Raw genomic sequence first — 13775 nt, forward strand, 5'->3', positions numbered from 1 at the left:
ACCTGGAGCGCCGGCTCAGGTGGGAAGAGGGGGCTCAGCTGCCGGTCCGCCCCCCCCGCCCGCTCCCCGCGCTGCGCCTCTGGGGGTCCAGCGGACAGATCCGGAGCAGAGCGCCCCCTGGCGTCGCTCTGGCTAATTGCCAACAGTTGGCTGCGGCTCCATCCGTCAATCTCCTAAGCCAGGGCAGCCACCCCTGCCGGCTGTCTCACCTCCAGCGCCCAGTTCCCGCAGGGCCTCCAGGCTCCTCCGGCGGGAGTGGGGGCTCCTTCCTGGATGCTGAGCTGGAGCCCGGGGACAGAGACCCAGGGCCGGCAGGGCGGCACAGCCCCGCCCTGGCTGGAGGTCCTCAGAGGCAGGACCCAACTCTCCATCACCATCGGGCCAGTGTGGGGGGCCTTCTAGCAATACCTCGAGCAGGGCCACAGCGGGCCAAGGGGGCGGGGGGGGCGCCTCCCACTGATGAACCCAGGAGCGAACGGCCAGAAGTGCAGAGGCGCGGTCCGGGAAGCTTGTGAGGGAGCCCTGAGGAGCTGCCTGAGGCGCCACACTTGTGTCTGCGATTCCAGTTCATACCGGACTGAGCCTCTCTCCTCTGTGCGCTGTTCCTGGGCATCTGTCTCCCAGGACGGAGCTGGAGGGACAGGCGGAATCTGCTGCTCCCCTGGCGCGCAGGAGCCACCCAGACTCGCGTGGGGCAGGGGGTGTGTGAGGGGAAGGGAGCCAGAGAGGAAGGGTGCTCAGCGGCACATCGCAGCAGGCGTGGAGAGGAGGCCCCTCAAGCAAGGGCCACCCCGGCAGCAGGGCTGAGGCAGCCGGTGTGAGGCCCTGTTAGCCGGCTCTCCGTCACTGAGGCTCACAGCGACACCCACCGCTCGGAGGACGAGGGGTTGGATTTGGCTCACGTTTCCGGGGTTCGGCCCACGGTCAGCTGGCTCCAAGACAGGAGCACCATGGCGGAAAGGCCTGGGGAGAAAAGCTGCCTCTTCGAGCGGAGCAGGGGACCATACGAGGGAGGAGGGGTGAGGGGTGATCTAAACCACCCAAAGCCCCACCCACGCCCAACCCGGACACACCCAGGAGCCTGCTCTATGAATCTGCTACGTGTCTCTAGCCCGGTGAAGCCCAGGTGTCAGGATTTATGGTCAAAGGCTCCGTCCTCTTATTTCCTTCCAACATTTTATCATAAAATTTTTCACAGAAAAATTGAAGGAATTACACTGGAAGTGTCCAGAAGATGGTAGGTATATAGATGGCCATCACTTTTGCTGGTTTTGTTTGTCAGATGGACAGATCCTCTGGCTTCCTGTTTCCACACACATTGCAGAAGCTCCTGTGAGCCAGCCGCCCTGCCTCAAACACAAAATATTTTGGTATTTGTTGAAGCAATGCTGCCCTCTGCTGGCCACAAGCTCTCATGTCTCTGGTCAGCTCTGCCCAACAAAGGGCTGGCTGGATGAGAAGATTCTCCTGCGTCAGGCCTTTGTCAGGCTCACCCCACCCGCCAGCTTCGCTGAGACGCACCCAGGCAGAGCCACGGGCACCAGGCGGAGGTCCAGGGAGCTCAGATGACGAAGCAATGCATTAGGCCAGCAAAAGTCTCGTATCTTCGTCTTCCTGCGGCCACTCGCTGAGTGTCCACTGGTATGGACACTGCACCAGGGTTGGGTAAGAACATTGGCCACTTCCTGCCTGGTGAATTAGGGACACTCACACTCCTTTCTCTGCACAGCAAAGAATGAGCAAGAGTACAATTACCTGGACGATTCAGACACGCCAGAGAAAAATTAAAAAGCACTCACCTTCTCCAGGCAACAACTGAACTTACGCAGGTGTTTTGCTGACGTTAGGTGAACACCTGGCCCTGATACGTGTGCTGCCAAGTACTGCAAGGCAGCCGATGTCAGTATCTCTGCCGACCTGCAAACAGGCAGCCTGTGGGGCGAGGCCCAGGACCTGGGGGCTGGAAGGTGACCCCCGCCCAGGGCTCGTCTTCAGCAATGGCTCTCAGACTTGTCACATGGTTGCCAGAGAAGTTGTTAAACCACCCTGCTGCCCCCACCCTGCCAGTGTCTCACCAGTGTATAGGGCATGAAGCCTGAGAATTTGAAGTCCTAGAACCCTCCCAAGTGGCTCCCTGCCAGCCTGCGGACCCCTGAGCTTGGCTGTGCTGTGATAACAGTTCCTGCGGATGATGCCTTTACACCATAAAAGTTTATGTTTTGTTCGTGCTACATATGGGTAACAGTCAGTGTGGCTGTCAGTCACCCATGAACCCTGGCCAGCAGATGGCGCCCGCCTTACAGCAGTGGCTTCCAGACCAGAGGATCTTCTTGGTTGCTAGGACCAAGATAAAGAAATTGAAGAAGCTTGCTTGGGCTTTTCCAGGTTCCAGCCGGGCGGGATGACATAAATCTCCCCCACTCACACCCCGTGGCTGGGCCAGCTCACACAGCCCAGCCCTGTTCCAGCAGGAGTCCGCCACCTTCCCAGACGAGGCCGAGAGATGCGGTCAGCGTGCCATCTGCCATGCCGCCCCAGTGTCTGCGCAGAGGACGTGGTCACACCACGTGGGGTGGTGGTCTGTGACAGCACGCCTGGTCTCCGCAGTGCTGGTCACGGAGTGACGAGGACGGTGAGGGTGGGAGGACGACGACCACGACGCTGTCCTGTGTGGCGAGGGCCTTGCGCCCTTCCGTGTGTAAGTGGGGAAACCGAGGCACGGTGCATTCTGTAGCTCGCACAGGTCGCGGAGCTTGTAAGAGTCTGTGCCGCAACTGTAATCCAGCCAGTCTGGCACCCAAGAGAGCCTGTGTTTCAGCCACTGTGCTGCTCCACCCCGAGCAGTTACTTCTAACTTGGAAGAGACAGCAGAGCAGAGCAGCGGAAGGCCTCTTCCTGGGTGAGCTAGGAGTGCAAACCCGAGTACGCTACATGCAGGCGGTTCTGCAGAGGGCGCTCCCGCTGCTGTTCTGTGTCTCCCTCCGGGTGTCCGGCAGCTTGCTTGCCATCCTCGGTATTACCGAAGCCTCTCCAGCATCTCCGCCTCCGTCCTCACACGTCGCTCGCCTGTGTGACTGTACACGTGCCCCATCTCACACACCCCGACTCACTAGGTTGGGGTACACGGTAAACAAGTCTGAACTTAAGTAATCACACCTGCAATCACCCTGGACCTGAACCAGGCTGCATCCTAAATCCTACGTGCTTGGGGTTAGGACCCCAGCAAATGCACACTGAAGGGCCATATTCAGCCTGTGGAGGAGCGGGGCCTCCCGCCGTCCCTGCAGCCTGGCTGTCCTGCCTCCTGGGGATGCCGATGTCCAGGTGTAAAGACGAAAAAATCATTCATTAGATCTGCGGCCCAATTCTTCAGCCCTCAGGAATGGCTCTCCTCCTGGGAGTAGGAGCTCAACGTCCCTCTCCCCAGCCTTCCCCTCACACGGAGCACAGACCTTCTCCAAAGCACCCGAGATGCCTGCTAACTCAGCCGGCTGCCAGGCCACAGTCCCTGCTCTGCCTCGAGCTCCTCCAAGCTTCGCATTCTCTGGTGCCACCAACCTCCCGCCGAGCTCCGTGACTCCACGCTGGACCTGACGCCCCATCCGTGCTGAAGCTTCTGGGCACCGAGCAGCCCTGCAGGACTGATGGGGAGGAGGCGGAGGGGCTGGGAAGTCTCCCACCCAGCATGGTGAGATGTCCCCATAGCATGCCGCGCGTGCCTTCCGCTTCCCGGGCCGTCTCAGGCCCTTCTCTGCGCGGGAACCCACCCCCGACGCACCCTGAAGAGGAGAGGGGCTCGTCTGTGTTTGTGTTGCCTGTCCGAGGTCAGCGGACTCGAGCACGACAGCGTGGTGGGAGGGCCTGGCACGGGTCACTGCTCCTGTCACGGCATCCTGGAAGCAGAGGGCGAGGGGAGGCCTGGGAGTCCTTCTGGTCACCACCCCGTGGCCTGCCTCGCCCACTTCTAACAACGTCCCCTCCGAGCAAGCACTCGGCTCACCCGGGAATGGCCTGCTCATGAGCACGGTGCCCGTTACCCAGCGGCACCCCAAGAGCTGCACCCTGAATACATGAGCCTTTTGGGGGTCACTCTAGATCCAAATGGTAACAACGGGCTCTGAAACCAATTCCTGTCTAGAGAGAATCTCTTCGTCCCGGGGTCACCAGTTGGCAAGGCCAAGGTGGCTGCAGAAATGGCCCCGCCCACATGCCCGGCCTCTCTCCAGGGGCCCAGCACCGCCAGGGCTGGGGCTCCCTGCTCCCGTGGGTGGCCCGCTGCCGGTCTTGGGTCAACCGAGCTCAGTGGTTCTATCTGCAACCCATCAAGGGACGCGCGGAGATTCTCCCTGGCCCACGCACCTGCCCGAGAGGAGCTTCGCCAAGGCCAGCCTCCAGATTCCCAGATGAGCTCAGATGCATTCTGGCTTCTCACAGCCAGCACTCGTCAATCCACGCAATGCAACCAGTCACACCCTACACTAAAACAACACACACACACATCAACTCGACACTCCTGCTAGAAAACCTGCAGTTAGCTGAGAAGACGGTGGTCAAAAGGACATTTCCAGTACAGAGTCATAAACTGGATGGCAGAGGAACAGTAACGGAGCCACGGGGCTGCGAAGCTGCCCGCGTGCAGCTGGAGGACCTGGACGGCAGCCGTCAGCAGGCCCCGAGGAGGCCCCGACAAGTGCAGTATGCTCAGTTCCCCTCCCGTGATCGCCCCAGCAGGGCGTGCAGGGTGGGAGAAGAATGAACTGGAGGAACCGGCCCACCCCAGCCGCTCGTCAGTGACGGAGAAGCGCAGTCAGACACGAGTGTCCGCAGTGGAAGGGCTGGGAGGACCAGGCAGGGCCCGGGGCGCGGACTTCCGGGTTTCACGCTGAGAGGAGGCGGTGACGGCCAAGTGGGACACAAGGACACCTCCTCAGCCTCGCCCAAGGGCTCTGCCCCTGTGAATCCCTCCAAGCCCATCCTCGTGGGACCTGCCAGCTTCCCTTCCCGATCCCGAAATACATCTTTACTCGCTGCTGTACGACAGGCAGGTAGAGAGAGTGTACTCCAAAGGCTCGACATTTAGGGAAATTCGTCAATAACAAACACTAACCGCAGTGTACTACAGACAAGGCACTGCCAGTGCTGTGCAGGAGGTAAATTACTTTAAGGGGTGGACCTCAGGGAGGAATGAGATATGAGCTGGTCTCGGAGCACACCTCGCTGTCCTGCAAACACCACTCCAGCACAGAGAACAGTCCCGACAAGGCAGGTGGCGGGGAACTCTCAGAGCCCGGGCTTCCCTGAGACCCTGCTTCCCTCCCACACTCCAGGGCCGGGAGGCCCCTCAGCTCATCCGGAGCCATCAATTGCGATGATCCGGGCACCACGGCCACCCCAGCACCTCCCCTCCGGAAACAGCTCCTCCGGCTCTCTGCCCTCTGTCGGGGGACAGACCAACCTGACCTCGCAGGCCAGTGTCCTCGGGACCGGCCTGCTCACATGTCGCAGCTGGCACCACCAGAGCTCCCTGGGGCTGTAAAAGGAACCGGTCTGCCCTTGTGTGCCCTTTCCTCCTCTCCCGAAAGCCGCTTTCCCTGCCCCAGCCTTGCAGAAGGTTGAAGTTTCTCCCTCCCCTCTCTCCCATAGTGTCTTGCAGGCCCAGCACTCACGCGAGGGCCTGACTCAGCGGCCTGACTCGGGGTCTCCTGGCCCCAGGATCAGTCAGTGTCCTCCAGTGCACCGAAGACGCTGGCCGCCTACAGGAGGGAGCGGGAGCCCCGCCCCTGGCCATCCGCTGGGCTGCTTGCTTCCCCAAGATTTTGCAGTGTGGACAGGGCATTCTTTCTGCTTCCTCCCACAGCTAGGGGAGGTGGGCAGGCCATAAGCTGAGCTCCAAACAGTACATCGGAAGGAGCAGCAGGCGGCCAGCTCCCTGTCCCCACTCAGCCCCACGCATAGCGCGAGTACCAGCTCTCGCCTTGGACATGGAGAGCCCCTTGCGCCTTGTGCCGTCTCCATCACTGCGGAATGAGCAGGGCCTTTCTTCTGAGCCCACGGACCCTGCCCGCAGTGCCGCTCCCCGCAGGGGCACTTTCACTCCATCTCCGAAGGTCGGATGAGACCACAGCCTGAGCTCGGACAACAATCTGAGGTCTAAATGGAGCAATTGTTTCCTCCCTGTACGCATGGTCAGTTCTACTGCTGCAATGAGATGCTCCCTCCCTCCCAGGCAACACGCAGGGCTCCCCGGCTGTGGGGGTCAAGGCAGAGGACAGCCAGGAGGAGGGCCGTGCCGTCGCCGCACTGCCCAGGCCCCGGTGGGCAGTGTCCCCAGAAGGCCGTCTGCCTCACGGTCCTGGGAGTCCAGTTGTGCAGGAACCCTTCACGGACTCAGCACTAAAGGGCAGTTTTGTGTTTCGTAGCCCCTGCACATGCACGTGCACACACACTCACACACGTGAGGCTCCTGTCTAGGCACACCTGGACTTCCCGGAGGATCACTCCCCTTCCCCTGTCCCTCTTCCGGGAAAGAATTGTGCCCCGAGAGGGGACAGCAGGGCACGAGCAGTGACCTCCACAGTGTCCCATGTCCAGCCTGGGCCCTAAAGGGCCCTTCCCCTGGGGCCAGCACTTTGCAAGTGGGTCATGTACAGCTTCCCTTGTAATTCTCCTGACCCCTGGTGGAGGAAGTTTTCCCTTGCACCCATTTCAAGCCCAAGAAATGTCAAGAAAACTGCTTAGGATCTCACTGCTACTAACAGCACCCAAAATTCAGCCCCAAGTCTATATCTGCTGCCCGAATCTTAAACTCTTCACTACAGCACAGGGTGGCAGGCACACGTGTCAGGACTCTGGGCGCCTCTTGGGGATGACACCTAGCAGAACACTTGCCTCGCACCCTCTCTGTGCTGGGCACAGTGGGGAACAAGAGGACAATGGATCGAAAAGTCCCTGTGGCGCCTTGGAGTCACTGTCACAGGCAGGGTGGGGCTCAGGAAAAGCCCCTGGCAGGTTTCCAGGAGGCAGCAGTCCTGGGAGTGTCTCCTCCGAGAGCCCCTCCAGAGGGAGCCCAGGAAGAAGAGAGCGAGGGAGGAGGGTGACACCGCGTGCCTGGCCCTGCCTCTCCCATGAATGGACACCTGGCACGTCCTTATTGGTCCTTGAAATAGTGAAGAAAAGGAGAAACTATGGAGACTAGAGGAAAAGGTGTGCTCCCATCAGCCGCGGGCCGGCCGCCAGACAGGATGCTGTCGCTAGAGGGCAGCGGCAGCTCGCTTTTAGGAGGGACGAGCCCACATCCTTCTCCTCCCTAGACGCAGCACAGTGCTGGGCGCAGTCAAGCTGCCAAGGGCCCAAGCGGCGGGGAGCTGGGCAGCCACGGGATCCCAGCAGGGGCAGCGGGGCTCAGGCGTTTGCGTATGAGCCCCTGTTTCGTTGGACCCTGACAAGGGACTGGGCAGGGGACCGAGCCCCTTAGCTGGTCAGACAGACGAGGGAGGCCCCCGAGATGCAGGTACAGCAGGTGCCCAGCTGCTGTCGGCTGTGGAACACTGGCCGGCGCCCTCGCAGTGATGACTGAGACGGTGCTGTCTCCCTAAACAGTACCAACGAGCTCTCCTCCCTCGCTCTCCTCCCTCGCCCTCCTTCCCGGGATCCCTTCAAGGCCTTGCAGTCTGCTCCCTCTCCTGTCTCACCAGCTGCACCTGGGCTGCTCTCCGCACACACTCTCCTCTCCGCACTTGCTCCTGTCAGCCCACTTGCATCGCTCCTTTCTACGCCAGTACCTTTACACGTGCTGTTCTTTTGCTTCTCTGGCGTCCATGCAGCTGACTCTTCTGATTTGCTCTCCCTTCCTTTTCCCTCCCTGGAAGGTCACCGTCTCTCACCACTGGTTTGCCCAATAAGTGCAACCTGGAGATCTAATTAAGCGGAAAAGGCTGCAGGACCCAAGTGAGGAGAGCACCTGTGAGTCAGCCTCCCTTTGCTCCCCGTCCACAGAGGAACCTGCTTCATTCATCTGGGGCTGAGTGTGGTCAGATGTGGCCCTGGGGTCCCAGTGGCTATTTCTCCCCCTGCCAGTGCCACCTGTGAGCTACGCAGCTGGGCCGCTCAGGCCCAGTGCTGTTCTGTCCGGTGTCAGGGATGCCTTACGGACACCGCCAGCCCACCTCGTGGCCTGGCCTTTCCCCTCTTCACTCCTGCCCTCCCTCATCCAGCTCAGACCCTCAGCGGGGCTGCGGATTTCCTGCCATCGCGCCTTGTCTCTCACCACCCTGCACAGTGCCTCCGCATTTCCATGCACTCCCCCACGCCTCCCAAGTGAGTCTGGTCTTTTCTGCAGCCGTTCCTGGAGTCTCCAGCCGGCAGCAGCCGGAGACTGACCGCCTGCTGTTTCCCACGTTGTAGTCTTGTGTCCCTTTGGAGTGCGGAAGTTGAGGTTTTCATAAATATTTGGTTGAGTCGTTGGCTGGGGAAAATACAAAGACGAGAGCAGTAAGGGAATCTCTGCGGGCAGAGCTGACGGTCCGCGTGTGCGTGCGTGAGTGCGTGGTGCAGGCGCTCTCCCGCCGACAGAGTCCCGCTGCCTTCCTTTCCCCAGTCTCGGAGCAGCGGGTGCTCGGCCCTGTGCCCAGCCTCTGAGACGCAGGGCCTGGCTGCTGACCTGGGGGCCACGCTTCCGCCTCTGGCACCGGCACCTTCTGAACCCCTTCCTGCTTCCCCCAGAGGGGCTCCTTCCTGGCTCAGTGACTCATCCAAGCCAGCAGTGTGCAGGGAGGGAGGAGCGGAGAGGACTTCGGAGGGCTGGGGTCATCAGCCCAATTCAACCTCACCAGAGCACCTTGCAGAGAGCAGAACTGGCCGACCCAAGTGCTGGGCCTCGGGGCTGGGGCTGGGGCTGGCTTCCTATCCCCAGTGCAGGCACAGTTGGCGCCAAGGAATCATTTTTGGAGCTAGGGTATCACGCGTGTGCCCCAGGGAAGGCTTCAGACAGGCAGACTTCCTTACATGTGGGCATCCTGGGCTTCCACGGCTGCCTCTGGTACCAGAGTTCACACTGAAAGAGCCAGCGGCTGGTCAGGGATGCCCCACCCAGGGGATCTGGGAAGTTAACACTGACACTACTTGTTTGTTGTCAGTACAAATGAAAGTCAGCATTTATCACTTACTGAGCACAGCAATAACCACCAAGTCAAATTTTATTTTATTATAATGAGTCTCGAAGGCCTTTTCACCTCTGAGAGCCGATCAGATCCAGACATTTACAGAGCCTGACAAGGTAGGAGGATTAGGAGAAGAGGGAAGGGAACACAGGCAAAGCCCCTGCCCTTGAACAACTCTCAATTCGAGGAGGGAAGCTGAAGTGAAGGCAAGCCAGATTTCAAGGCAGGAAAAGATTAAGACCAGAGGAGATTCAGCTGGCCATGGTGGTGCACGCCTGTAATCCCAGGCCTCTGGGAGGCTGAGGCAGGAGGGTCGCTAGTTTGATCTTCTTACTAAATCAACCTGGGCAACTTAGCAGACTCTGACTCAAAATTAAAAGGGCTGGGCCTAGAGCTCTGTCCAGAGGCTCTGCGTGCACCCTCAGTATCACAAAAGGAAAAATAAAGACTAGGAGATTCACACAGACACACCTAAGAAGTGTACATAAAAAGGTTTGGGAACAATCCCAGATCACAGCTTCTTCCTGGAGGAGGTCGAGTTTTCCTTGGATTTTAAGTCTGCGGCCTTTCCTCCGACAGAGACAGGAAGAGCACCCTGCACTGGCAAATCTGGATGGGCAGGGCTCGGGAACTTTTAACAGATGCACGTCAGACGTCAGTGTCTGACTGGCACACAGCAGAGTGCCCAGTGGGGTAATTTTGCCCCAGTGGAGTATTTTCAGTGATTGGCAAAGGTATTTGGAGTCTGTCCTGTAGGCAGTGTTGGAAGGAAAAGCAATGTTTTATTGAGATAATTCTAGCAAGAATGGAAGCTGGACAGGAACGTGCCTTGCTCCGCTTGGGGTGCTGTAACGAAACACTGTAAACAGGGCAGCTTAGAGACGACGGAAACACACTGCTCACAGTGTCTGAGGCTGGAGGTCCCGGCCTACGGTGCCCGGCAAGAGCTGACTTCGGGTTCACGCGCTCTTCCTCCCTGTGCTCACACGGTGGAGGGGAGAAGGCCGCTCTCGGGCCTCTTCCACGGGAACTTACAACTTCCGCACCCCAAACACCACCACACTGGCGATTCTGTTTCAGTGTGTGAACCTGGGTGGTGGCCTCGCTGCGGTCAGCTGTCTCGTCCTTGCTGGACACAACGCCTGACACCCACAACTTGAGGAGGACAGGTTTAATTTGGCTGGTGTTTAGGGAATCCAGTCCACGGTTAGTGGGCTCCAAGGCAGAAAAAGATCATGGCAGAGGACGTGGTGGAGAAAAGCTGCTTAGCTTTGGCGAGCAGCACACAGGGCAGGAAGCGTACCAGAGGGAGCAGGTGAGAAGCAGCCCTGTGACCCAGCCAGACACTCAGGGGTGCGCAGATCCCGGGGACAACCAAGTGGACAAGCTGCCGAGGCACCTGCCACAGATTCAAACCACGGGGGCGAGGAGAGGGCAGCCAGCGCACACCGCGAGCTGTCTCTGCTCTGAGGACTTGCGTTGTGTCTCACCGACCCGGCTTGTGTAGGAGCGGGTCTGACGCCGATCCCATTCCGCACACGGGAGAACTGAGGGCACTTAATTAGGTCTCCTACCTAGCGGGCCAGGCACCCGTCCATGAAAGGCGGGAGGGAGTCCAACCTCCAAGCCCTCCCGGGGCCCGAGCAGGGCTTGTGGCACCGAATCCGCCCCCGGAGCCCGCAAAGGCCAGAAGCAAGGCTGCAGAGACGAAGCTGTGAGGGGCGGCGCCTCCTCACGCCTCACGGAGGCCAGGCAGCAGGGCCGACATTCTCGCGCTTGAACACACGGCAGAGTGGGAGAAAGGAACCGAGAGAGGCCACCCGGGGAGGTCAAACCCAAGAGCCAGGGGCAGCGGGGGAGTCGGACACGTGGCGCCCACACTGACCCGTGCGAGAGGTAACTATTTCGGAAAACACAACAGGACGCAATGTGTGAGGCTTGACTTAAAGTCGGATTCCAGGGGGCGGTGGAAGTGCACGGAAGCAGCATGGATTTGGATGACAGTGGAGGAGACAGCGCAGGCCAGGGCTGGGGGTCTCTGACCCGGAGCTGGACGGCGAGGAGGGCTTGGAATTGGCCACGTGGCACCCAGGGTTGTTTGTGGACGTGCGTGGACACTGCATGCTGGGCATCAACTCTAGAGAAGCCAGGATGGAGGCCACTCGGTCTGGACAGGGGAAGGACTGGAGCCGAAGACGGGGCAGCAGAGCTGGGAGGGCAGAAGCGGCCTCAAGAGCCTGGTGGGCTGGGCCGGAAGGCGGTGCCTCTGGAGGGCCGGCCCCATCGAGGTACTCAGCGGGGCCATCCGACCTGGGGCTCCTCTGTCCGCCACAGAAGAGACAGAGACACCGAGGACCCCACCAGCAGTGCAGACGCGGGGCGGGGCGGGGCGGGTGGTGGAGCTGCCCAGACCACAGTCTTGCAACTGTGTGGCCAGGGCAGCCAGCAGCGTTTCTCAGGCTTTCTGTTACCCATTCAGGTGCCATGGAAACCTATACTTGGATGTTTTTTCATTCTTTTTCTCTTTCCATCACACACATCAATGCAAACACAATTACGCATGCACGCACGCACGCACGCACACGTACACTCCTTGCCACCAAAGGGCTCCTCTGGAACAAGCTTTCTCTGGTTCAGCTCCCTGCGAGGGAGAGAGCGGTGCAGAGGGACCAAGAAGCTACTCTTACTCCCCTTTAAGGCTGCCTGGTTACAGTCCTGGGGAAGAAAACCCCTGCACGCCTCCCCTTTAACTGGGTTCATTGTTACCGCACTGGAGCAGCTAACCCTCCTGACAGACCTGTAGGAGCAGGAGACAGCGCGAGCTCGCTTCCTGGGTTCCCGATTCCTCCGAATCCCTGGGTAAGGCGAATTCACTTCTTTCCTCCCAGGGTTTCCTTCCCTAGCCATTGGCACTCCTTGCAGCTGCAGGGGGTGGTGGGCAGCTGGTTCCTGCCTCCTGACTGCCCCGTCTCAAGGGTAAGTCGCAGTCCAAGGAGTCTGGCGGGGCCTCCCGTCGCCCGGCAGACCGTGACCGTCTGTGCCTGTGCCGGGCAGGGTCAGCACTGCGCTGTCCATTCCTCTCCCGGCCCGGCCCCATCTGCACGGCAGGGGAAAGGCGGCTGCTCTGCCTCTGGGGTGGGAGGGTTGGAACACCATGGCCAAAGGAGAGTCGCAAACAGCCTCCCGCCTGGCACCAGCCGGGGCCTCGGCACAGGACCCCGGCCGGAGATGCACAGGCACTGTTGCTGTGGGTCACGGACAGCAGCCCAACAGCACCTTCCCCGCGTCTCTCTCCCTGCGTCCTTAAACTTCCCGTCCAGTTCTCTGGCAGAGATACCAAGAGGAGGTCCGCGCCGTGGCCCCTTCTCTCCATGTAACTTTGACGCACACACGTTAACCCCCAGCTTCCCAAGGCTGCTGCCAGGGCCGGGCCGTCTGGCCGTGCTGTGTGCCCAGCCAGCCTCCGGCTCCGGATCCAGAGAGGCTGGTGGTGGGGAAGATCTCTGGGCGGAGCGAGGAGCGCGGAGCAGGCTCGGATGGGCAGAGCCGACCCTGTCCTCCACCGCTTAGCCGGGGTGGAGAAGGACGCCCCCAGGAAGCAGGCTGCGACACCAAGTACTCAGTAATCACCGCTTCGCAACTCAGTTTGCTCTGCACTCCTAATTCATCATCCTCGGGACCGATGGGTGGGGAGGGCACTGGCTACTTCTCTGTGTGCAGAGGGGACCGCAGAGGCTGCAGGAGATACCTTCCCTGTCCAGGCTTACAGAGCTAGATGTTGGCAGTGTCAGTTGGAGGATGGTAGCATCTGAACCCAGATGTTCTGGTAAATTCAGTGACCTTTCCATGTGATGCAGATAGCTATTGTGTGTGTGTGCACGTGCGTGTGTGTCTGTGTGTGTGTGTGTGTGTGTGTGTGTGTGTGTTTTAAGATGGGGCAAAAACTTTGGGAAAAGCCTGGGGTCCAAGTGAGGAAAGGTTAGAACTGGAACCAGGAGAGGCTCAGGACATGGATGTGGGTTCCCCCGCCTCACCGCTGGGCACCCTGACTGTTCTGGGGACTCAGCCTGGCCCAGTCACTGGGGATCAACTGGGTGTTGGACTGTAGGACAGCATCACAGCGGGGCTGGGCAGGTGCAGGTGACTCCCCAGCAACCACTGCCAAGAAGAGGCTCCAGGCTGTGAAGGCCCTGACAGAGCCCAGTGCGGGCGTCTAAGGAACCAGGGCTTCCTGCCCCTCCGTCACTTCCTCCACTGGTCTGGGCGCCTTCTCCGTACCTCCAAGAGACGGTGGCTCTACACTGAGAGGTGGTGTGGTGTGGGGCTCCCGGAACCCCACCTGTGCCTCGGGTCTGGGGCCACAGTGCCACCAGGCTGGCGGGGCCGAGCACCCACTCCGGGCCACGGCGCCTCCCTCGCTCATCCCCCCATACACACACCGGCCAGAAATACACCGCCACACAGAGCGGAGCGCAGCTGCCAGACCTGGCGGGGAGTGAATGAGCTGCAGCATGAATGAGAGGGGCTGCCGGCGGAGGCTGCTGCCTGGTGCTACAACCACAGGCCTGTGCGCAGCCTGGTCAGCGGCCAGGGCCCTGGGCCAAGCCAGCCAGCAGG

At 60.3% G+C, this 13775-nt stretch overlaps 1 protein-coding gene across 1 annotated transcript in view; it reads left to right on the forward strand.

Annotated features, from left to right (window-relative positions):
* Window positions 1-11468: 11468 nt before the first annotated feature.
* Camk1g (calcium/calmodulin dependent protein kinase IG) overlaps window positions 11469-13775 on the forward strand; it is a 21648-nt gene continuing 19341 nt past the window's right edge. The window contains exon 1 of the mRNA XM_033761987.1: window positions 11469-12017. The gene's annotated coding sequence lies outside the window, so the exon portion shown is untranslated. The remainder of the gene's footprint in view (window positions 12018-13775) is intronic.

Source organism: Fukomys damarensis, unplaced genomic scaffold, assembly GCF_012274545.1.
Source record: "Fukomys damarensis isolate Sample0158 unplaced genomic scaffold, DMR_v1.0_HiC HiC_scaffold_11, whole genome shotgun sequence".
Classification (NCBI taxonomy): domain Eukaryota; kingdom Metazoa; phylum Chordata; class Mammalia; order Rodentia; family Bathyergidae; genus Fukomys; species Fukomys damarensis.